General features: G+C 39.5%; 1 protein-coding gene across 3 annotated transcripts in view; it reads left to right on the plus strand.

The window, feature by feature from the left end:
• The window catches only part of BACH2 (BTB domain and CNC homolog 2), a 220,543-nt gene that overhangs the window by 51,731 nt on the left and 145,947 nt on the right, over positions 1-22,865 (plus strand). Inside the window, exon 2 of one of the 3 annotated variants that reach the window (XM_044427674.1) lies at positions 5,319-5,420. The exons of the other annotated variants lie outside the window; for them this stretch is intronic. The gene's annotated coding sequence lies outside the window, so the exon portion shown is untranslated. The remainder of the gene's footprint in view (positions 1-5,318; positions 5,421-22,865) is intronic. 3 annotated transcript variants of the gene reach the window in all.

Below are 22,865 nucleotides of genomic sequence, written 5' to 3' on the forward strand. Positions count from 1 at the left end.
TCATGCTGTGGGCAGACAATAGACGTGTCTGATGACAGAATGATACTGGTAGTTTTCTTTTTGATTCCGTTACTATTATGCTTAACATGAAATGTAAGCATATTCCGCAGTGGTCACACACTGGGTTGGTATTTCACATAGTACAAACCTCTAAAGTCTTTTCCTTGCTCAATCACTACAAGCTTGGATCACATCAGTGGAGATACAAAGCTGCCTTCTTTTGCCCCCACGTGCATTACTTCGCACATGCTTACATTGAACCAAGATACAAATTATAGGTGTGCCATTTTGATGTCTGCTCTCTTGGTATGTACAGACCACTTTGGAGCTTGTTTGCAGTCCGTTTATCTTGAACCGTTTCCTAGATCATCACCCCACTTTGAACCTATAAGCCACATCCCTTCTTAAGTCTGTGTTCATGTCTCTCTATTTCACCAAGTCTGCTATAGTAGGGTCAGATTTGGCATGGTTACTTCTACTCGTATGGATAGACAATATTCAAGTGAAGCACAATGTTTTAGAGCTAGGAATGCTGCACAGCATTGCCAGATCCTTGCTTAAAAGGAAGAAAGCTCAGGTATAGGTTTTTCCCCACACCACACTACTTTTGACAGAAATGTTTTCATCTGCCATGAACATCAGCTCAAAATATTATGTTTGTGGTTCTTTTAGACCCAATTGCAGGAACATATATAAATGCTATGGTTGTGCTTTACTTTACTCTCCTTATGTCTCTGTTAATCCTATTTTTTAACATTCGTGAGATTATTGATTTGTATATTTATTTTAGATGATATAAATTAATTTATGAGAGACTGAAAACACAATTCAATCAGATTCCATTAAAATGAACAGTTTTAACTACTGTAGGGTTTACAGTGTCTTGGTACAATATGTATATGCAAAGATATTAAGAAGTTTTAATATTTTATTGCAGTGGATAACTAAAAACCAAAACCTGCTGTCTTGTTTCTATGGTAACAAATATTGAAGCATGTCTAGCCAACACTGATTTTTCCTTCTTAAATTTTGTGTTATTGAATTCCTAGAACCTTAACATGGTTAGATTCTTTAAAAACAGAAACCCAGTTACATGTACCTTCAGATAATATTCAGCATAATTCCTTATTTTAAGATCCAACAAACATTTCTTTAAGGGGGGAATTTAATAGGTAACTGAATGGGGAGACTTGTTAAGCAATTGGATGAAATTCCTGGGTAGCAGTTCTCGTTGACATGATGTTTGTACTGCAGAATTGGCAATGAGTAGGAAAGGATGAATTTCAATTATTATAAAATAGAGTCGCAACTGCAGGATTCTGTTGAAAATGTCAGAATCGTCTTGGTAAGGGATACCCTCCAGATGGTATTGGCTTGAGTGTTCCATGCTTTAATTAAAGGTTACTTGAAACTTGAGGATTACTTTGGCACTTATGGCCCACCACCCAGAGAACCTAGTAGTTTTGAAGGCAGTTCACATCCCCAGATTTTGCACAGTAGAACTTCCATTGTTCTGTACAAGTGTGCTGTACATTTTCTGTGCCTTAGCTGTCATGTGCCAGTCCCTCCCCTGCCCCTTTTCTCCTTCAAGTAGATCAAGGCAAGTGGTTTGTTTCTTTGTTTGTGTGTTTCCATTTTATCCCACCCCAAAACCCGAAGGTTCTCTAGGCGGCTTACACTGCTTGACTGTAAGGGGGGTTCCTGCTGCCTGTGGGCCAAATGGTGGGAATGCTGCATGTCCCTTATTTGAGCAAGCATGAGACAATGGGGCTTACTCAGTTTCATCCTTTCCCCTCTGGCCTTCCCTGTTCAACATTGTCTCTCGTTATTTCAGCCATTTGGTCCATCCCAGAACTTGATAGCCTTCGTATTTCAGCCACAAATTCTGACCCCTCCTGTTTTTCCAGTTCTGATTCAGTGTCTGATGTAACTACCTTGAAATGCTGTATTTATATAAAGGGCAGCATACAAAAGCTTTTAATAAATAAATAATAAATAAATATTTTGGGAGATGTGGACCCAGTCCCAATATTACCCAAGCATTTTTGTAGGACTTTCTATATTTTTAAGGGATTTCTATACTGTTAAAATCCATGTACTCATACAGTTCTGTACATATGCACATATACACTGTTCTTTACAGTGATGCTTATGCTAGCCCCAACAGTATCATGTCCCATGTAGTGAATTAGGAAGACAGAAATCTAAGTACGGACATGAGCTTCCTGATAGTTCGCCTTTTTAAATAAAACAACTTAATGGGTTCCATTGCTGCAGGGAGAAAAGGCATTGCATTAAAAGAAACATTTCAAAGGTTCAGAAGAATTTCACATAACAGTAGCACATTGTGGGTACAGGAAGATTTAGTCTTGCTGACAATGATCACCTAACAGTCATTTATAGGACAATGTGATTGAATACAAAGATGGGGGGGATGACTGAATGAAAAGATGGGGGAACATCAACCACTGAAGAATTAAGAGTTTTATAAAATGCAAACTTCATCAAATCGCATGGGCATGGAGGACAAGGGAGCTGTATCATGACAGAAAAAATTGCACTGAACACTTGAAAGCACCACTTTTATGTTTGTATGTAACAGTCCCATTAATAGGAGATCCTATGATCATGTGGTAGTATACTTTGTGCTTCACTTGCAGAAAATCTTGGATTCATTTCCTAACATTTTCCAGGTTAGGTGACAGCAAGGCTGGGAAAGGTTTCTGTCTGTTCTCAGTCAGAGGAGACCATGCTGGAGTAGTCACCATTGTCATATATGCTTCTTTTCAAAATAGGCATTGAGGTAGGACAACATCACAGCTTTCATTGTCCACTTCTTTTTAATTTACAAATAACCACATTCATGCTCAAATAACAAGTCAAGAATTTTCCCCAGTTTTCTTCCCCTCTTTTCAAGAATAGCTATTTTTAGCAGTTGGAGATTTCCTTCTTGTCCTAAGCACTTTATTTTAAGGGAAATAACATTTTCCCTGGAGCATTTTTATTTTCTGTGTTATCATCAGGCTCTTGTGTTTTCTCTCTCAATCTGAGGACTCAACAAGAATACCAAAATGGTTTTTGTCTTGTAACATTAGAGGTTATTAACAAATGTTTTTGAGGGTCTTTTCTATTTATGCTTTTTACGATTTTCAATTTATCGTTCCATCCTTCAGTTTGTGAAATGTTTTCTAAAGATATTTTCTAGTTTTTTCTCCATAGCGTTTATTTTTTTCCCAGATAATTGTATAAAATGAAAGAGCTTATTGTTTGCTGCAATAGTACAATCTGCTAATCTGGTTGGTTCAGGATTTCAAGTGTGGGTGGCGTTTGACCAAAACAGTGTTTGGACACATGTGCATATATATGGATTTATGTTAACTCTGCACTTCTATCTTGCAGAAACACTTCACTCAGTATTCCTGGACAAATAGATTCAAATATGCATTTATTTAGGAAAAATAGTTGTATTAATATTGCATAATAAATAGCAATGTGTGGCTCTCCCTGCCATGTGGGTTTATGGTAGATAACAACATATGAACCTAACCAGGCTTTCAGGTTGGCCTCAGAGACCCTACTCTTGGGCCTGCCATTAAATCCAGGCTGCCAGGTACCAAAGGTGTGGAATTCTTTACCCTGAAGATATTGTCTGGATTCTTCTCTTCCTCATACTGAACCCTGAAAACATTAATGTTCCTTCATGCCTTTTATTTAACTGCTTGCTCCTTATATTTTTATCTGAAGCTTTAAAAAGACATTTAAATGTTATTTATTGTACAATATTACATCATTCTGAATGTTATTCAATAAAAATGAGATCAGGAATTTCTCCAGTAGCAAATGCATTTTAAGTGCTATTGTGTTTGTTTCTGACATTTCATGCATTTTTTAAAAATAATGTTTCCATTCATTTAACTTGGACAGGACTAGACTGATGAGTGACCATTTACACATTACAGCCTGATCTAATCGCAGGCTATTGTTACATTAGGCTGTTAACTAACTATAGTTTTAGCAGTGGTAACATCATTATCAGCAAGTTCTAACTTGAGAGGAAATAAAATACTGTTCAGAGGCTGAGAAAAATAGAATTATACTTTTTGGATTTTCTGCATAATTCCTGAAGTGCGTATGGGTCCATAATGGTTATGTCCTTGCCACATCCTTCTCCGTCCATTTGCTGTACAGATGTGTTGGACTGCAACTTTTGTCATCAGCAGCCAGCCTATCTTGCTACAAGCTAGAATCAACTTTACTATATGACGTGGCCACCAGTGAAAGACTTGGATTGTGCTGTACAGACTTCAGGTTCAGGTAACTTGTAGGCCTGTAGTAGTTGGCCCACAAGAATAGAGAAAGGAACAGTTCCAGTTAATTAGAAGATAGTGTTGGAGAGATGGGAGTGTGTGTGCTTAAATCATTTTAGTGGAAGGTTTAAATTTTGGCATACAGACTTGTGGCTTTTTATGATGGTGATTGCTAATGTTGGGATGGAGGACTCTTTGAAGTCCTGGATGGAAATAAAGTTAATTGTTGATTTTAAAATATTCCAGATTTCTCATTGGGTTATCAGGAAGCCCTGGAGGAGAAAATTGGTCTTCCTGATACCCCAGTGAAGAATACATGACCTAATCATAGTAAATAATATAAGGATTTTAATACAACCCAGTAGTCTAATAGGACTTCTCCCCAAAGGCCATTAGAAATAAGAAAACAGTGTTGCAAGTTTGTACTATGAAACTATCTTAAGATAAAGTGAAACTAGAGTAGAATTAACTTCCTAAGATAAAATCACAAAGCCCCATGCACTGCTTATAATGTTTTTAAACATATGCACAAAAATGTGCAGGGTGAAAATTACAAAAAGTAAAAAAAATACTCTAAAGTTCTTAAGGAACAGTGAATACAAAAAAGAAAGAGAAAAGAAAAATAGATTTATGATACAAGCAAAATGCTAAATTTTCCATACCTCATTTTGAGATTATTACTGGGGATAGAATGAGTCTCCAGTTAGTTGGTCATTGGTACTTTCACTCTCCCATTCATTTTAATAAGGTTAAACTGAATCCCTGATAGCTTAGTAAAATACACTTTATGAAAAGTTGTAAATAGGTATGTGAAGGTGAAGCATCCCTGATATCATAATTGCTGATTAATACACGGAAGATGGAATGGTTCAAGATGATTTATTGTCTTTTTGCTTGCACTTTATAAAATGGGTAAAACAATATACTTTGGGTAGACTTAGTGGACTCTTGATCTTGTGCTATGTTTGAAATGCAGCATGAGGTTAGGAAAAATTCTGCTCTTCTTCCCAGATCTGAGATTGGAGCTGGAAAGGATGGAAAACAAGACCCTCCTCCAACTGTTCAGAGCTTGGATATAGAGGCAAACTGGGTTGTGTTTGTGCAAAACTTCAGGTTTGGATTTATCTTGCTTGCTTGCTTGCTTCCTCCCACAGCAGGAGTGGGAGTAAGGAGGATTATTACCCCAACTTCCATGTGTTCTGCAATTAATTATGGCTGCTATGAGAGAGAGAGAGAGAGAGAGAGAGAGAGAGAGAGAGAGAGAGAGATTGTTCACACACGCATGCATGCACATAGAAAAATAAATGCATGCATCTGCCTTACTCATTCTTGTACGCAACTTGAATTTGTGCTGGTTCAGACAATGGCTTGTGAAATGGCCTTTAGCCTAGACATGTATGATGGATCCATTTGAAGGTGGGAATCATTGGATTCCCTGGGCTCAGTTCCCTGACCTCTGTCCACTTTGGAGTGAGCCTGACTCTGAGTTCCTGGCAAGCACACCCATGAATCAAGCCACACATGCTGCACAAGAAGTGTCCCTCTTCCGCGCCATGGCCTGCATTTTTGTGCCACCACACCTGATGCAGGAAAAGGTTGCTGGTTGTGCAGTCTTCATTCTGCAAATGTTTATGGTCTTCTTCTCAGTTTGGCTTTGCAAGACTGGACTAAGCATGGAGAAGAAGTTTGCAAATACTAAGATGGACAGATTCTGTTAGCTCTCAGCCTAACCCTGCCTTAGACTATATTACTTGTAGGTGTTGGGGAAATAAGGGTTAACTTTTGCATTTTATATTGTTGCAGGTAAAGGCATTTCATGTCAACATTCAGTATCCTCTGAATGTACAGTGGGGTTTTCCTCACTAATTGTTGTGAGCATGTTTTTTATAAAACGGAAGTGTTATAGAAAATTCAGCTGTTGAACCAATGTAGACATGAGGGAAAGTACTCTTTGGTCTTGAAGAGGCATGTCTGTATCCCCTCATCTTCTTGAGAGTTTTGCATTAGTAATTCAATTCCATATTAAGAGCAGAGGAGTTGAACTTGCAGAATGGGCCATGGCACTCAGGGCTCCATTCAGGCAAGGGACAGAATTACAGATGCAGCTAAGCCAACAGAAGTATTAGAAGGGGGGAAATGGGACCTAATCTGTATTTTCTATTTTAGAAGGTAATGTAGGAAACTATTATGTTTAATTCTCTCTTGTTTAGCCACTGGGAATTAGGTTAAAAGGCATGCCTACCGCCCAAAAGACTAACCTGGTCATCACCACCAAGACTGTGGGGGAGCGATGCTTCTGGAAGCTCTAACTTGGTTCTAGTTGGGAAGGGAAGTAGTGTTGGTGTTTCTTCCACTGCCTGTGATGCTGCTAAGTGCCTCAAAGCAGAAGGACATGTTACAAGATGCTGCCTACACCCTGCACCTCTCCCTGTTAATAATACTAATGAGAAGGAGGAGGAGAAGATACGAAAGGAAAAGAATACCACATCCCCCAAGAACTGTTTCCAGAGATAAAATTAGTACTAGTGAGACAAATGGCTTTAATAAATTTGGATAATTTGAAGATGTAGTATGTTTATTTGGGTGCAAGAATACTTTCTGTGTAAATACTGTGTGTGTGGCTGATGAGGTCATCTAAACTTTTCCAGTGGCAAGTACAGAACTTGCTGAAGATTCCAGTTGCTTGTCTAAGTAAATATTCTGTTCTGATTGACATAATGCCGTGTGAACTGAAAGAGCAGTTCTTGTTTTATACGGATAGGATTCAACTGCTTTTGAAAACAACTAATAGCATAGCAAAAATAATTTTAAAATGAGCATCCCTTTCTTCTGAGTTATCTTCATATGTTACTATTTGATTTTTTTTATTCTAGGCTTTTGACTGTAACAAAATTTCCTAGTTTTGTTTACATACTACAGCTGCAGCTCCACTGCAGATCAACAGTATAGAGCGAAGTTCATGTTGTTTGTCAGGAGGGGTTTTTTGTTTTTGTTTTTAAAAACTTATTTCCAAGAAAGCAGCATGTATATGGAGGGCGCCACAGCAGTGCCTGGATTTGTTGAGAATGCACCCTATTTTTAACATGCTGTATCAAGTGTCACCACTGCCAGTTTTAATGCCTGTCTGTGAGCAAGTTGGCGCGTGCGCGTCCTCCAAGATCCCTTGTACGGATGGGAATGCCTCTCTGTGCCTTGTTGACAGTATGGGATACATTCTTGAATAAGTATGCTGAAAGACCTTGGTGTGTAATCTGTGAGCTAAATCTTGCTTTCACATGGGTGAATGCAAAGGAACGCTTGCTGGGAGGGACATACTTTTCTTTTTCTAAGGATTAAAAAAAAAAAGCAGACATCGAAAGAAACATACGGCTCCAGAGGGAAATACTTTGTGCTTTACAGTTGCTTGTGTGGATGGGAACCAGATGGTAAGCTGGGACACCCGCTCAGAGAGCTGAGGAGCCAAACATATGGTTAATAGTTAGGAGAAATAGCTTTCAGAGCCAGGCCCTTGCTGACTGCTTCACATTACAGATTGTTACAGTGTGTCATTACATTGCCAAGCTAAGTGCTTAATACCCACTGCGGGCTCTGGGCACACACTTGCACAAATGACTTTCAGCACTTTACTGGCACAAAGTAAGAAACTGATGTCATAGACAGCTTTAAAAATGCCACTTTCCTCCTTCATTTTCCTTTGCTGTAGCGGGTTCCTAGAGCTCACCTATTTTACAAATGGAGTCCCAAGGGCAGTCCACTTTCCTGTGTGTTCCTTGTGCGTGTCTTTAATCCCCTTCTTTCCAAGATCATTTTTAACAAACTGGAAAGGTTACCTAGATTACAGCCTTGCACTTACATGCCCACCATTTGAAGGTTCCTGTTTTGGAAGCTTTGGGCAACACTGGCCCCATGTTATCTAAGGAACTGCTGAGCTCATTCATCTGCTTTTCATGGCCCGCTTCCTTTTATTTTTAGCCAAATCCGTCAGGCCTGACAGGCGGGTAATTTGAGCCAGAGAAAGGGCAAAGCTCCAGGTCTCTTCCACAAAGCAATTCTTCCCTCCTCCCTCCTGGGAAGGCTCCAAACTTGGCCTGCTGGAGGCAGATGGATTTGTTGAGTCATGTGAGATCATTTACACAAAAACACACTGAGGCAGTGAAGAGGTGGGGAGGGGGAGCGTGGGGAGTAGGAAGGGGGACTTAAATGAGGAGGAGAAGCGGGTAGGTGGGTGGGGGAGTGTGCAGAGCTGTTGATTCTGCTGGTGAGAGTAAAAAATCTTCTGTGAAGCAGCTAGACAGAAGAATGCAGCAGATTCATTCTTGTATAAGGTAATGTCTAGTTTACAGTAGAGGGTGGAGCCATGGCAGAAGGATCACTTGGAAACAGATTATTCCCTGAAAAATAAAGTCTCAGCAAATGCATCCAGAAAGGGGGTGGGGAGGGAAGGCTCTCCTGACAAACCGCTGGATTGCCTATTTTTAATGCAGAAATGCCCCTTGCATTGAAGGGGGGGGGGACCTCTCTGTGATGCAAGAGGAGTTTGCTTTGTCTTGAGGCCAGAATGACGGAGATGTGATGGGGGTTGGGTTAACAAGAGGAGCTGGAATGTAACGTGAATGGGGACAGTTCCTCCCCGGGATTTTTTGTCAGGATGCCAAGGGATGAAGAAGCACTCCAGAATTTTAGGGCACTGAATCCACACAGAGCCATCTTGGCAGGATGGAGAGCGAGGGTGTGTGTGTGAGAGAGATCTTTTTCTCGAAATCAGAGATAGGATGGTGATGGCCTTCATGACTGAGCGAATTTCATTTATATCACAAATGGTATTTCACTATTGCAAATAGCAAAACTGATTTGAAAAGGATCAGTGAGGGGAAATACTGATGAACAACTTAGCACTGGGCATTGTAATGAAGTAGAACTTGAAATACAGCCGTGTGTGTTAGTTAACCTGTGCACTAACATAATTCATGCTTGCACAAAATAGATGTGGGGAAGATTAAGAACTTTTAAAATACCGTAGACCTGCCAGATTCTATAGTTGGAACAGGAGCAAAATATGTGAACTAGTTTTAATGGATTGTGTGCACCAGTAATGGAATGCACGACTTGTTGGATTCTTAAATGCTTGCAAAGTTTACTATGGATTTTTTTTTCATTTTAAAATTTATATTGTATCTGTTCCAATTTAGTGATGGAACATATTTTTTCAGCAAAAAAACATTTATGTTGTGTTTAGTATTTGCTGAAGCTATTGCAAACCAATGCAAACTTGTTTCTATTATGAACAAACCTTCCATCTCAGATTGTAGGTAGTCACCCAGGTCACAATCTAGAAAATATATGCTTCTCCATATATTTCTTCTTTTTAATCCCTGCATGTAGAAAATCCATTTATGGAAGAAAGCTAAGTTTTCATGTAGATGCCTGCTTCATTCTGTGGTGTAGACAAATACACTTCATTGTGTATTTACTTCATTGACAACTATTTATTACTTCATTGACAACTAGGCCATAGTTCTGTCCAAACCTTCTAGTGAATCTTTCTCAGGGCGTAGGAACTTGTTGCAGTTAAATACATAGCCTGTAGGTCTGTGCATGCTTTCCTTTAGGAAAAGCAGCTTTGGGGGATGACTCCGTGCGAATACGTGGCATGTGCATGCATGTGTATATGTTTAACCCTTTCTGTGCTTCTCCAGGCCAAAACACCTTCATTCCCTATGTGCTGGCAGTCTCCGCTGCTCCCCAGTGGAATTTCCAGGCCTTATTGTTTCATGGCAATTGACCAGTTCAGACATGCATGCTTCCATGTCCCTGCCATACATGTGGTGGATTGTGGCACGTGAGCATTATATGTGATCAGTTTCCCCTCCTTCAGGGGTGGGGCAGGCTGTTTATTGCTTATATATTGTATTGTAGATATAGTTCACTGTGTGAATGTTTCTCATGCTTACATGCATCATCTGGTAAGTTTATGAACTAGTCTGATTTCTTAGCTTATTCACCCCTCTCCCTCTCCCTCTCCCTCTCCCTCTCCCTCTCCCTCTCCCTCTCTCTCTCTCGGAAGATTTAGTAGTGCCTCTGCCATTTTTGTCTCAGCATTCAACCCAGTATAATATGTCTTGAAAAGAAGGCTGTATGAAATCCTGGACAGGAGTGTAGACTATACTGATTAAGATGGACCTCCAGTCGATAAATGGCAGCTTCTAATGTTTCTACAGTCCAGAGCACTGGCGAGACCAATATGAGCAGTAAGCCTGGACAAACAGGGCCAAAACTGGCATTTTTTAAAATGTTTGTCTAGAAATATGCTTTTTATTATTATTTTTATTCAAGGATAGCTCTGAGGAGGTTCCATTCTGGACCTTAGAAGCTGGATTGGTATCTTGTCTTTGCACTAGGGTTAAAAAGGGCATAGCTTTTAGGTATACATTTATCTGTTTTGTCTGTCTACATGTTTCTCTATCTGTTTTGGTCCTTGGACTTTAGGAGCCAGATGTTTATAAATTTAAAATGCTGCATTCAGTAAATTGACTCTTATTTATTTAATAAATTTCTACCCTGCTTTATTCATCTTCTTAGGGTGGCTTACCAGTCAAGCTATATGAATCGTATATACAGTGTGTTTTTAGCACAGATTTAAATCAGATTTTTTAGCAGATCACATTTCTAGTTAATGTGAAAATTCTAGATTTTGCTTGGGAGTATTACCATTCAGTGGTTTTCTGATTACTTTACCCCAGTTTCATTCAGAAAATATAATTTTGAACCATGAACAGCTTGATTCAGGTATGATTGAAGTTCAGATCAAGTTGCAGGGTTTGAAAGTACAAGTGAGAAAGTATGCCAGTTTGACAATAGATCTTCATCTTATAGCTGATCTTATTTAGAGACATATTTTGACTATGGAATCTTTCAAAGGTACATAGTAAAGCCCTAGGGCCAAAACAGAAATTAGTTTAAATGAGCTTCAATCCCTTTTTTCATTTTTTTTTTTCTCTAGCAAAGGCACAGGGTCCCCATTCTAGGTCATAATGCACACACAGCCTGCATTTTAGGGCCCAAGTCTGGCCTTGGTGCCTTGAAGATTTTTCTCCTAAGTGATAAGCCTGACTTTCTCTTATTTTTGCAATTTAAATGACAGGGTAGTAGCAACCAGAGCTGTGCATATTTAACTACTCCCAATTTATGTAATTGTTAATTCCTGAAATCAACCCTAGAAAGAGAGTGGTTCATCTTGAAATGAGCATGTGTGCTGTTTCAGAGCAGTGGTTCTGCTCACAACTTATTATGCTTGTACATGCTGATAAGTTAAGGCATTCTACTTGATTTTTCACTTCCTGACATGCTAGCAAATGAGGACAACATAATATGGCCAAATTAGTGAAATTAGAACCATTGCAGTTTTATGGAAATTACTGTAACATAGCCTGATGAATCATTGGTTACTTTTTGATAATAATCTGCCTTCTGAGGCACACTGCTCACCCTATTTAATAGAATAGGCAGTCCTGCCTTGATCACACAGTATACTTTAGTTTCTTGGGAAGATTGACCTGAAAGCCATTTAGATGCATGAAACCAGCCTAAAGTGAATCATTTAATCAAGCCATGGCAAATTTCCCCCTTTCTTGGATGTATGCTTTAATGGGATGCTGGTCACTATGTGAAAGTTGGACAGTGAAAAAAGCTGACAAGAAGAAAATTGATGCATTCAAAACATGGTTCTCCAGGAGATGTTTGTAAATACCCTGGACCAACAGATGACCAAGAGGATCCTACATCAAATCAAGCCAGAACTTGCCCTGGAAGCAAAAATGATAGAATTGAGACTTATTAGAAATTGAGACTCACTGGAGAAGACATGCATGCTAGTGAAATTTAAAGGTTGAAGAAGGAGAAGAAGACCAACGATGAGATTTCAAGCAAGTCTATAAAAGAAGCCACAGACTTGAGTTTACAAGAGCAGAGCATGGCTGTGAAGGGCCAGACATTCTGAAGGACACTCATTCAGAGATGACTTGATGGCACATAACAACAAGCCCACCCAAACTCAATAGTGTTTATTTTAAAATAGACATGCATTGTGGATATATTTATGATCAAAACCTTATGTAATTTAACAACATTATATTAATGTATAATTTAGAAACAGATACACTTTCTATTTGAAAAATTAAAAACACATGCTCTTCAATCATAATCGAAAGTGTAAATATTAAAAATTAGCATAGGTCCCAAGTATACTGGAGTGATTTTGAATGATTATTAGAAAGCAACATCTATTTAAAGAGGTGTGTTTATTTTCATCTTAAATACAAAATTGGAACAGCATTTAGAATGCAAATAATTGAACTTAGCTCCTAAGTAATTGTGTATAGGATTGCAACATCAGTTACTTGATTCATAGTTCTCACATATTGGGGGAAAACATGGAAATGCATGTTGGAGCCCCTTCTGACCAGTCCCTCAAGACCACTGCCCACTGATGACTGGATAGAGTTGGGCCTTGCTATATGATTACATATCTTTTTGTCTTATATTTGGAGATTTATCTCACTTTCTTGTGCCAGCTTTGAAAATGTTCTCTTTCAATATAGATAGTTCAGCTTTGCACTAGGAAGCTTTCAGTTGATAAGGAAATAACATATGTTTCTCACCTGTACCATTTAAACAACAAAAGTATCATGTCAATGTTTACATACAGTATGCTCTTAAAAGAATTCTAGAATCACAAGAGGGAAAAGAAGCTGTGGAGGAGGGGAAATAATTAGTACCTGGTAATGATATTAACTACAGTACATCAATTACTTTATTTGAGGCATCTTGGGGTATCCAACGAGTTTGGCTCAGCAGAAGGTTTACTAAATAGAAATACTATATAATCTAGCATCTATGATAATCAGGAAGAATGCCTGTAGCTGTAAAGGAGAACACAGAATTAATATAATTGTAATTCTTTACCTTTTTCCTTCACTTTCTTCAGCCCCATATATCACTAGTAATAAAATCAGAGCCCATGTATGGATGTACCATGTATTTGGAGGCAGTGGGACCTTTTGAAAAGTAGCAGTCCTTCAGTGTGCAGGCTTTGTCTTGTCAATATGGTATGTGGTTTCCTCCCTACTTTGACTTGCACAGTTCCTGTTAAGGACTTTAATAGTCTTTATTACATTAAGGTACCACTCAGCTTTTGTGTGATGTGTGATATCATGGCTCATGGAAACATTCTTTTTCATAGCTTTCAAGAAATGTAACAAAAGGACGAACTCCTCAGAAGTGCATAATAGGGCTAGTTTTTTTTAACAGGATTGTCTTCTGTTAGGATACTGACATAGGCTGTCAGTGTTTTCAACACTTGGTGGATCAAAGTGCTTAAATACTATATTTTAGATAAACCATAGAGTTATGATGAACAGTGGTAATCTTTGGCACTTGTTATGGAAGTCTTACTGTATTATCACTGTTGCGCATCTCTTCTTAGTTATACCAGGATGCCTGTTGTATCCTTTCAGAAAATGTAATGATGCTATGAAAAACTGAGCAGAAAAGACAATCCGATCCAGAGAATCATAGTCTTCGTAGAAACTGTGTCTGTGCTGCTCTGCATGTCACCCCCTTGCACATGGAAACCTGAATGAAATAATGCAGAGGAGTTCTTCATGCCTTAGGGTGCAATCCTAATAATCCTGCCATTGGTGCTTCTAAGATTGTGCCGCACTGGGAGGCTTCTGAGCATCTACTGTGGAGCCTGGGAAGCAACAGAGGCAGGTACCACCTTCCCACACACCCTATTTTGCAATTCAGACAGACAGCCATTTTCAGAGCTTCAGAGGGGGAGCTTATATGGTGCTTTCTGTGCTGGCTACAAGGGTGTGTGCATACAGTCAGGTCTCTCTTTCTGATAGCAGATTTGGAATCCTGGATTCTGCAAGGGGGTGGGCATTCAGTTGCTAATGACCAGTCCTTTTCTCATTTCTGCTCCTGTGCCAGACTTGCACAAATCAGTTTCTATCTACAACTCGAGTTCAGAGTAATCTGTCACAAGTTCAGAGTTATCAAATCAAAAACTTTTAACACCAAAGAGACTTTTCAAGGGAAAAATGTGGCCACGTAAGTGGAACTTAGAGACTGGTGTTTTCCATTGTAGTTCCTTCCCTGTAGTAACACCAGTAATGCTAGTAAATAGAGGCTTTTTAATAATGTGTACTCTAAAAGATCCCCCCCCACAATGGAATTAGGTATAAAACATTCATTATGGCAAATTGCTACCTTCTAAATTTTTACAAGTACTGTATTGCATATGGTAGTATGACTGGGTGGAAACCCGATGAATAATTGCTGCTCTTTAAAATTTCACCTATTCTAATGAAAGTTGCTAACATGTAGTTTAGTTTGCATTAAAGAGTTAGTTAATAGTAATGTTCAGAAATTGGAAGTGACACCGTTTTTGTTTGTTTGCAAGGAGTCTCCCATCACTGTTTTCTTGAATTTTGCCACTCCCCCCCTCCCACACACCTCCCCATATTCTGCCCACACAATGCCTCTACCAGAGATTACATTTAGGGAAAGTATAATCCGATTAAAAATGTCTTGGTTAGCAACTCTTAAAGGTTTGTCTTGGCTTTCAGTTGGAGTTGCACATCCAGCATCTGAGGGCCCCACCAGAGAGCATGCAAGAGAGTAAGAAGCAGATGCTTTGCTAGAACTGAAAGGCATTTATCTCTTTTAATGAGATAACATCATTAGTGCTGACAAAGTGCTGCAAATCAATACATGTAATAGACTGCTTCTATCTTTCACCAGTGCATGGATTGTTGTACTTCTGAGCCATTGGAATTTGCTGAATCACAGGTTCATGCGTGGTCTGCCATTCTAATCTTCAGCTTTATAATCACCTGGAATGAGGTAGGCACCTCAGGGAGGGCCTGGAGACAGTGTGGGAGGCAGGAATACTTAACAACTGAAAATCTGAAAATAGAGCAAGACCACATAAAACCTACTCAGGCTACCTTGAGAAGCTTATCTCAGTTCAGACAAAGTATATTTTATTTCTTAGTTTGTTGTGTTAGCTTAGTGCTGCTTTTACGTAAGATGACTGAAGCTGACAGAGGAACCCACCTTGCTATACTGTGGTCTGATTTGAGTCACCTGACGTCCTATTTCTACCCTATCCTAGTGGGTTATACCCCTCATCCTTTATTCTGCGTATGTCCCTGTCGAAAAGCCTGATTGGCCCAGTCCAAAATCCTGTTTTAAAAGAAAGCTTGAGTTTGAAAGATGTCAAAAGGAAGGACGGAAGACAGAGGGGCAGATTAGAAATAGAGGTTTTAAAGCTTTTCCATTAATAATTGTTCATTTTCAAAGTGGAAAGCAATAGATTATGGCAATAGAAGTATCTGAAGGTTACTAACATTTCAGTCTATCACCTCTCCCATAGAATTAAAAAAAATATGTGTGGGTGGATTCAAATATAGGGTTTTTCCCTTAGACTCTGGGGCGTCAAGTAACTGCAGTGCCTTGCAGAAGTATTGAACCACCTTTGACTTTTCCCCTTTTTGTTATGTTACAGTCTAGAATTAAAATGAATTTGACTGGCTTTGTTACCACTGTCATGTACTCAAGATACTCAACACTGTGAAGGTACAAAATCTTTTTATGGTGGCACGGAGGTCAAGGAAACAAAAACAGGTTGTAACACAACATAATGTAGCAAAGTCAAAGGGAGCTGAAGAGTTTTGCAAGACACTGTACATTTGATGATGCTCTGGGGTAGCAGCTTTGCTGTAATATCCCACATTGCAATAATTCAAAATGTAATTACTTTCTAGTGGCACTGTTCTTTCCTTCTCTTACAGTTCCCTTGTGATAAAGAAAGAAAAAATAAGTTTTTTTAAAAAGAACTTTCCACAATCTCACTTGGTTTCAAATTTCATCATTTCTAGCTTAAATGTGAGCATTGAAATTAGTAATGTACAAAGTCCTTGGAATCCCATTTGGCTGGAAAAAAACTGGGATTGCTGGTCTTGTACACGGGGCAGTGGTCTGGCATCCATCACATTATTAGCATTCCTGTCAACTATGATTGATAATTGCAAACTTTCTTAACTGCCTTCCTTAAATTAAAACCTGTTACAATTTGCAGAAGTTTGTGGAAACTGTATTTTACCTGAAAAATGTGTTACACAGGTTCTTCTGTTTTCAAATGTTGTTTTCGTAGTGAAGACCTTTGTTCACTAATGAGGCTAAAGGTTGTAGATCTGTCTATTGTAGCAACTGTAGGACATGTTCTCAGGGTTAGACATGGCTTTTATTAGTTAGTCCATGTGTTGCATGAAAGGGGTGTTTTTGTTTGTTTGTTTGTTTAAATTTTTCTAAATATTAAACCTATACTCGAACATTCAGGGATCATGTACTTGCCATCCAAAGAGTCAGCTAAATGTCTTTGTCAAAACTTGACATTCCAGTCCACATACAGTAATGTCTCCTCAAATAGAACCCTGGATGAAGCTAACCAAATCAGAAATGGACTAAAAGCAATTTAATTTTTCCTTCAGGATTACCCCCGCAACATGCACACCCACTCTTCACTGCTTTACTTTCTGTTGTGTAAGAGAATGGCTGAACTATCTGAAGTGAAGTGGGGAACTTGTTGGACTCCAAATAATAGTGGATTACAACTTCCATCATCCCCAGCCAGCATGGTCAATGGTATGAAGCATTAGGAGTTGTATTCCAAAAATACCTCAAGAGCCACAGGTTCCAGTTTCTGTCCTTTGGGGAAAAACAAAGCTCTACTGTAGTCATAACCTAAAAGCTGCTCCCCATATTTATTATTTATTTATTTGAGGTTTTTGTATGCCATCCCGATTACAAAAAAAGTTTCTGGGTGGCTTACAGAGAGCGAACCAAAAATACACAGAACCCATAACAACAGCAACACACATAAAAAATAAGTACACTGCATCTAAAATAGTAATCAAAACAAGAATAAAACAAGATTAATTATTAAAATACTGGGAAAATAAAAAAGGTCTTTGCCCGGTGCTGAAAGGAATAGAGTGATGGTGCCAGGCAAATCTCCCTGGGGAGCGTGTCCCATAGTTGGGGCGCCACCGCTGAAAAGGCCCTTCTCCGTATAACTGCTCTCCTGATTTCCTTCAAGGAGTGTTCCAGGAGAAGAGTCTCTGCCTCTGATCTCAAGGGGCAGCCGGCACATCGGGAAGAAATCCACTATAGGCTGAAATCCACTAACCACTTCCTACCATCAGTGTACACTGGCTTATTTTGTCCCTGCCACCACACCTGTTCGTATAGTACCCCGCCACTACAGTTTCTCATATATGTATGCGCACAGTCACACTTTTAAGGCTTCCATCAGAACAGGCATATTGCTAGTACGAGAATAACGAGATGGTTCTCACATGCAGAGACTGAAAAGACATCAGCTTTCCGCGGAATTTCATGTTAATCCATTTAGATAAGTGTGCATTGCTTTAATTCTGCAGTAGCATAAGGATCTTCCCCATCCTCCTTCAGGAGCCTGAGATGCATGCATTATTCATAAATGATGGGAAGTCTTGGAATCCAATGGCTCATTAATCAGATGAAACTATTAAACTTGGACAGTGAACAGAACTGAGACAGCCAGCCTTGATTGCAGGCAGCTAATGACACTTCAGGAGCAAGTTATAACTTTACAGTGGAATTGGTGGTGCCATGTTTCTCATTTCTCCCCCCACCCTCAACAAACATCATTTACTTGAATTATTTCATATGCTGCAACTGATGTATTACAAATGTGAAAAAGCCAGTTATCTCCATTTGCCTATGGCAATAAGGTATTGAACTGGTTTCACATAACAGCAATCCAGTGCATGGATTGAAAATGGGTTGTTGTTGTATCATGTCTTCTCATTTCATGCAAACCCTGCACTGTGATTCAGTTATGGGCTGTTAACCACAAGCAATGCAGGAAAACAACCTATAATTTGTCGTTTAGTTGTAAACTCTGGGTTGTTTGTTGTTAACAACCTGTAATTAGACCATAGTGCACGGTATGCAAGTAACAATAACACACGAGTCAGCAAAACCCACAATTCGGCAACGATCTGCCTTCAGCCCATCTTTTGGATTGTCATTCATGTGACCCAGTCAATTGTGTTCAAGTGATCTAGTTGGAAATTCTTAAGGAAGTTTTATTGTTTTAAGCCACAAATTAATGATAGAGATATGTGTGGGTAAGCAGGCTGTTATGTTTGTGGTCAAGTTGCTCTAGTTTTATTTCCAAATCTGGTGTAATATCTTAAAGCAGAGATTCCAGTTTGGAAATGTCTAAGGAATAGAAGAAATTCCAAATGTATAACTAAAGGTAAGAGCCAAAAAAAGCAAGTACACTTAAAAAGTACATGGGAGTTTGTGGTTCAGCCAAATCATTAAATGTACTTTGCATAGACCAGGAAAAGTGAGACTGTTACGAGCTGGTCTCCCTTTTTCTCCTTGATCATTGCCCTTTAAAGCAGATCGACACAAGTAGCTTCTAACTACAGGTTTGTTTATGGTAAAATGGGCCAGCCAGACTAGCTTTGTGATACAGCAAGGGTATTGCAGAGGTTGTTAACCAAAGACAATCTGTCTAGTTAATTTTAAAGCTAATAAGAGAGAATAAGTATTGCTCAAGTCAAGAAGTTAATTCCAAAATGATTCCCTCTCCTCCCTTCCCAATGAAACAGAGGTCACTCCACCCTCAGGGAGGTTCCACTGCTTGTGGGCAAGATGGAGGGAATGCCAGACATCATTCAATTGGCCAACTCACTTGAGCAGGCATCAGACAGTGGGGCTTATTAAATTACAAGCCCTTCTCTTCTGACCTACGTCTTTGGCTCTCCCTGAGCCAGATAGGGTCTAGTTTCCATCACCCACTTGCCTTATCTCAGAGTTTGTTGGCCTTTATATTTCAGCAAAGAACACTGACTCCTCCTCTTCTTCCAGTTCAGAGTCTGGGGAAACTACCTTGGAACGCCCTGTTTGGGCTCAGAAATGGGCTCCGTCCCCACAGGTATCTGGCAACAACCACCATATGAGATGTAGCTTAGTTAAGGGCAGACATTTGTATTCATGTATTTATCATTTCATCAGCAATAGATTGAGATCAAACAACCTACTGCCTGAGTCAAGAGATGCAGTAGAGATAGAAATGTGGTAGTCTCCCATGTTGAGGGGGAAAAACCTACCACAACATAATGATGCAGAAATGCAAAATAGATTTCTTCAGCGTAGGTGCAGGTGTCTGTGATGTGAGCAGTATTATATTTCATTTCTTTAATAACATTTTAAAATCTTGATTATTTCTAAATGTAGGAAATTCATGACTACAACTTTTTAATAATTTAGCCATTTTGCAGCCTGCTAAAGCATTTGTAGTTAAGTGCATATTTCTACAGGAATTACAAGAATTTCAACGTGTATACTTTGTTCTTTACTTGGAATAGATTTTATAAGCAATTGCAGATATTTCCTTGTAGGGTCCTTGGGTGTAGCTTCCTTATTTAAAGAAGACAAAACTAGAATTCTGGTGCCACCCCATGCATTGCATACATTGATTTCTATAATCAAGTAATTGTTTAACATGTTCTGTGCAGTGGAGGTCTGCTTTCAGAAAATGTATTTTATGGAAGTTGCATGAGAACTAAACCCTTACAACTGACAGTAGGGTTCAGTATTGCTTTGCTGCACCGGTTTGAGACATCTCCTGCTGTGGTTATAATTCCAGCATGCATGCAGATCTTTCACAAATGGGTTCAAAGTAATATTGCTGTTTCTTTGGAACCCTTGTAATTTCATCCACCACCATTACTGAAAAATCTTGAGACGCACTTTTTGCCATGAATTTCCTAAGCATCTTCCTTTTGTTTAAGCCTTTTCGTGTGCCCAGGTACACAGTCTGCTGTTAATGAAGGCTGTCATACTATCATAATAATATCTGCTTTAGACAAAGGTCCTCCTATAGTTCATCAGGCATTGTTCATCAGACAGTATCGTATCCAGTAGTAGTTCAGAGGGCAAAATCCTGTTGCATGCTGATGTGGCCTAGTCTGTCATCCTGTTCAAGGAAACTTAATTCTGAGTAGCATATCTAACCAACTTCTCCAGCTTGCTGCACTCCAGGTGCTTTGGACTTCAAATTCCAGTATTCCTGACCATTGGTGGTTCAAGGCAATAGCATCAGGTTGAAAGAGGCCAGTGTACAGGATTGCACTGTGAGGCATTCTGTTACATGGGCTCATTATGTTGACCTGTGCTTTTTGTTTGTTTTTGAGTTCTTTTTTGGTGAACCACTTAACTAAAATGAGTTGTCCTTCGGTTCCTCCTCCTCCTCCTCCTCCACATATACTCTCTTTACTTTTATACTACTTGTTTGCTCTAAGGGTGGGGAATAACTTTATGAAATTAAAATGCCAAGTAACTTTACGAAAATAATTGCAAACTGTTTAACCAGTTTTCCCTGAAGCAACTTAGAAATACACTGCAAAAGTCACTCTAGCCTGCCCTAATGTACAGTGAACAAAGTTATTTTTTTCATTGGTTTCTAATTGTTTGTTGCTTTCAAGATCTGTGGGTGGCAATGTTAATGCATGTTAATATGAATGCCTAAACCTTATTTATTAAATGCTTGCTCAAACACAAAGCTCTTTTAGAGCTTTTGTAAGATGCTGAGGTTTTTGACGATGCTGAAGATTTTGAATAACAGCAACTGTAGAGATAGCTGTGTGGGCCAGTTCACACTAACCAGCAGCCCACTGTGACTGCTTGCTTGCTTGCTTGCTTGCTTGCTTGCTTGCTTGCTTGCTTGCTTGCTTGGCAGGCAGAACAATCAACCAATTCGACAGTAGTATTGACTATTCCATCTTTTCACCACTACTACCATCTGGGTCAAGAAAGAACCAGGTGAACAAGCAGGCTGCAATGATGAAGAAGAGGAAAAAATTCAGGAGGTTGTCAGTGGGGTGTGATCCTTTGATAAGTGCCCAACCATGGATACCTTGATGCCGACCCTGTGTGTTTTCTGTTTTGGATGCCAAAGCCATTATTTTCAGAAGACAACAATAGCTTTTCTATATAGCACATTTTAAGTATTTAAAACAATGACAATGCAATAGTTCCACATACTGTTACATATTAGAGAGGAGGGTGGAGGGTAAGAGAACAGTGGCTTATTTTGTGCTATTGGAAGAACGCTTTCGCTGTCCCTCCCTTCCATCTAAGGCTGGCAAGCTTTGGTGGTTCAGAATTGGTGTCTAATATCAGTAATTGACTGGATGAGGCTGAACAAACTGAAGCTTAATAGATAAAAGACAGAGATGCATCTGGGTAGTTGAAAGACTGATCAGGGAGTATGGACTCAGCCTGGGCTGGACAGGGGCTCTATTTCCTCTCAAGACTCAGACTTGCAGTTTGATAAGCTTGGTGCTGGACCTGGATACCCTGGTGCCCAAAAGTGAGTTCACATAGGAACTGCACCCATTCCTAGAGCTCATTAAGGTACTGCATGCCTTTTTTACATTCTGTTTGGACTAGAATATGACCTTTGTAGGGATATCTTTGAAAACTTCAGCTGCTTTTCCAAAATTCCTACAAGCCAAGCTGTTCTCTGGAACTGGTCACAGAGAATGTATGACTCTGTTCCTAGAGTGGCTTCATTGGCTAACTGTTTATAGGCACAATTTCAAGTTCTGCTTTAACCTGTAACTATCTGTCTAGCTTGTGACCTGATGCGCTTGCCTGGGTTTTACATTCTTCTTGAGCCTGCCACCAACAGAGGTGTTTTTGGTAGAGAGAGAGGGGCTTCTCAGTAGTTTGCACAATTTGACAGACCACCATGGCTTATAAGTCACATTGGCTTAGTGCATCATGTGAACTCATACTTTTAGGCATTATTTTTGGCTTATAAGTTCTGATCAGTTGTAGGGTTTATTAATCCACCCAAACCTGGATGACACAACCCATCATGAATCAACCGAACAATGAGTGAACTGTTTTGTAAGAATGGCGACAAACCATTACCATTCTTGCTAAGCACCTCCCAGGTGAGCATCAGTGCCAGCCCCTTCCAAACTGTCCAAGTGCGCTTGGTAGCAGCTGGCATGGCCTTCCCTGCTGCCTGTTCCAAGCCCTTTTATCTCTTTTTTCCACAAGATCATGAAAGGCAGATTTCAAGCATTTTGACAGCTCTAAGCAGTCTCTTCAAATTGCTTAGAGGCACTTTGTGATCGCCCCCATTTTCTGTAAAATTTTGGGCACACATCATTATGCAATTTTTTAAAAAAATGCAAAAATGGAGTGCTACTAGCAGCCACCACCAAGCAACATTTGGGGACAGCTGGCATGGGCTTACCTCCTGCAGCCATAGTCGTTGATGCTCAGTGTGGCATTTTTCCCCTTTCAGTTTTTTGTGGGGAAATAGTGAAAGCAGTCCCTTTAAATTGTCTCAGCAGTACCTTGGAGGGACTGATTGTGGCTGCATAGCATTTTAAAAAATATTATTGCACACAACAATTAATT

This window comes from Varanus komodoensis, unplaced genomic scaffold (genome assembly GCF_004798865.1).
Source record: "Varanus komodoensis strain SLA01 unplaced genomic scaffold, ASM479886v1 scaffold1, whole genome shotgun sequence".
Lineage (NCBI taxonomy): Eukaryota > Metazoa > Chordata > Lepidosauria > Squamata > Varanidae > Varanus > Varanus komodoensis.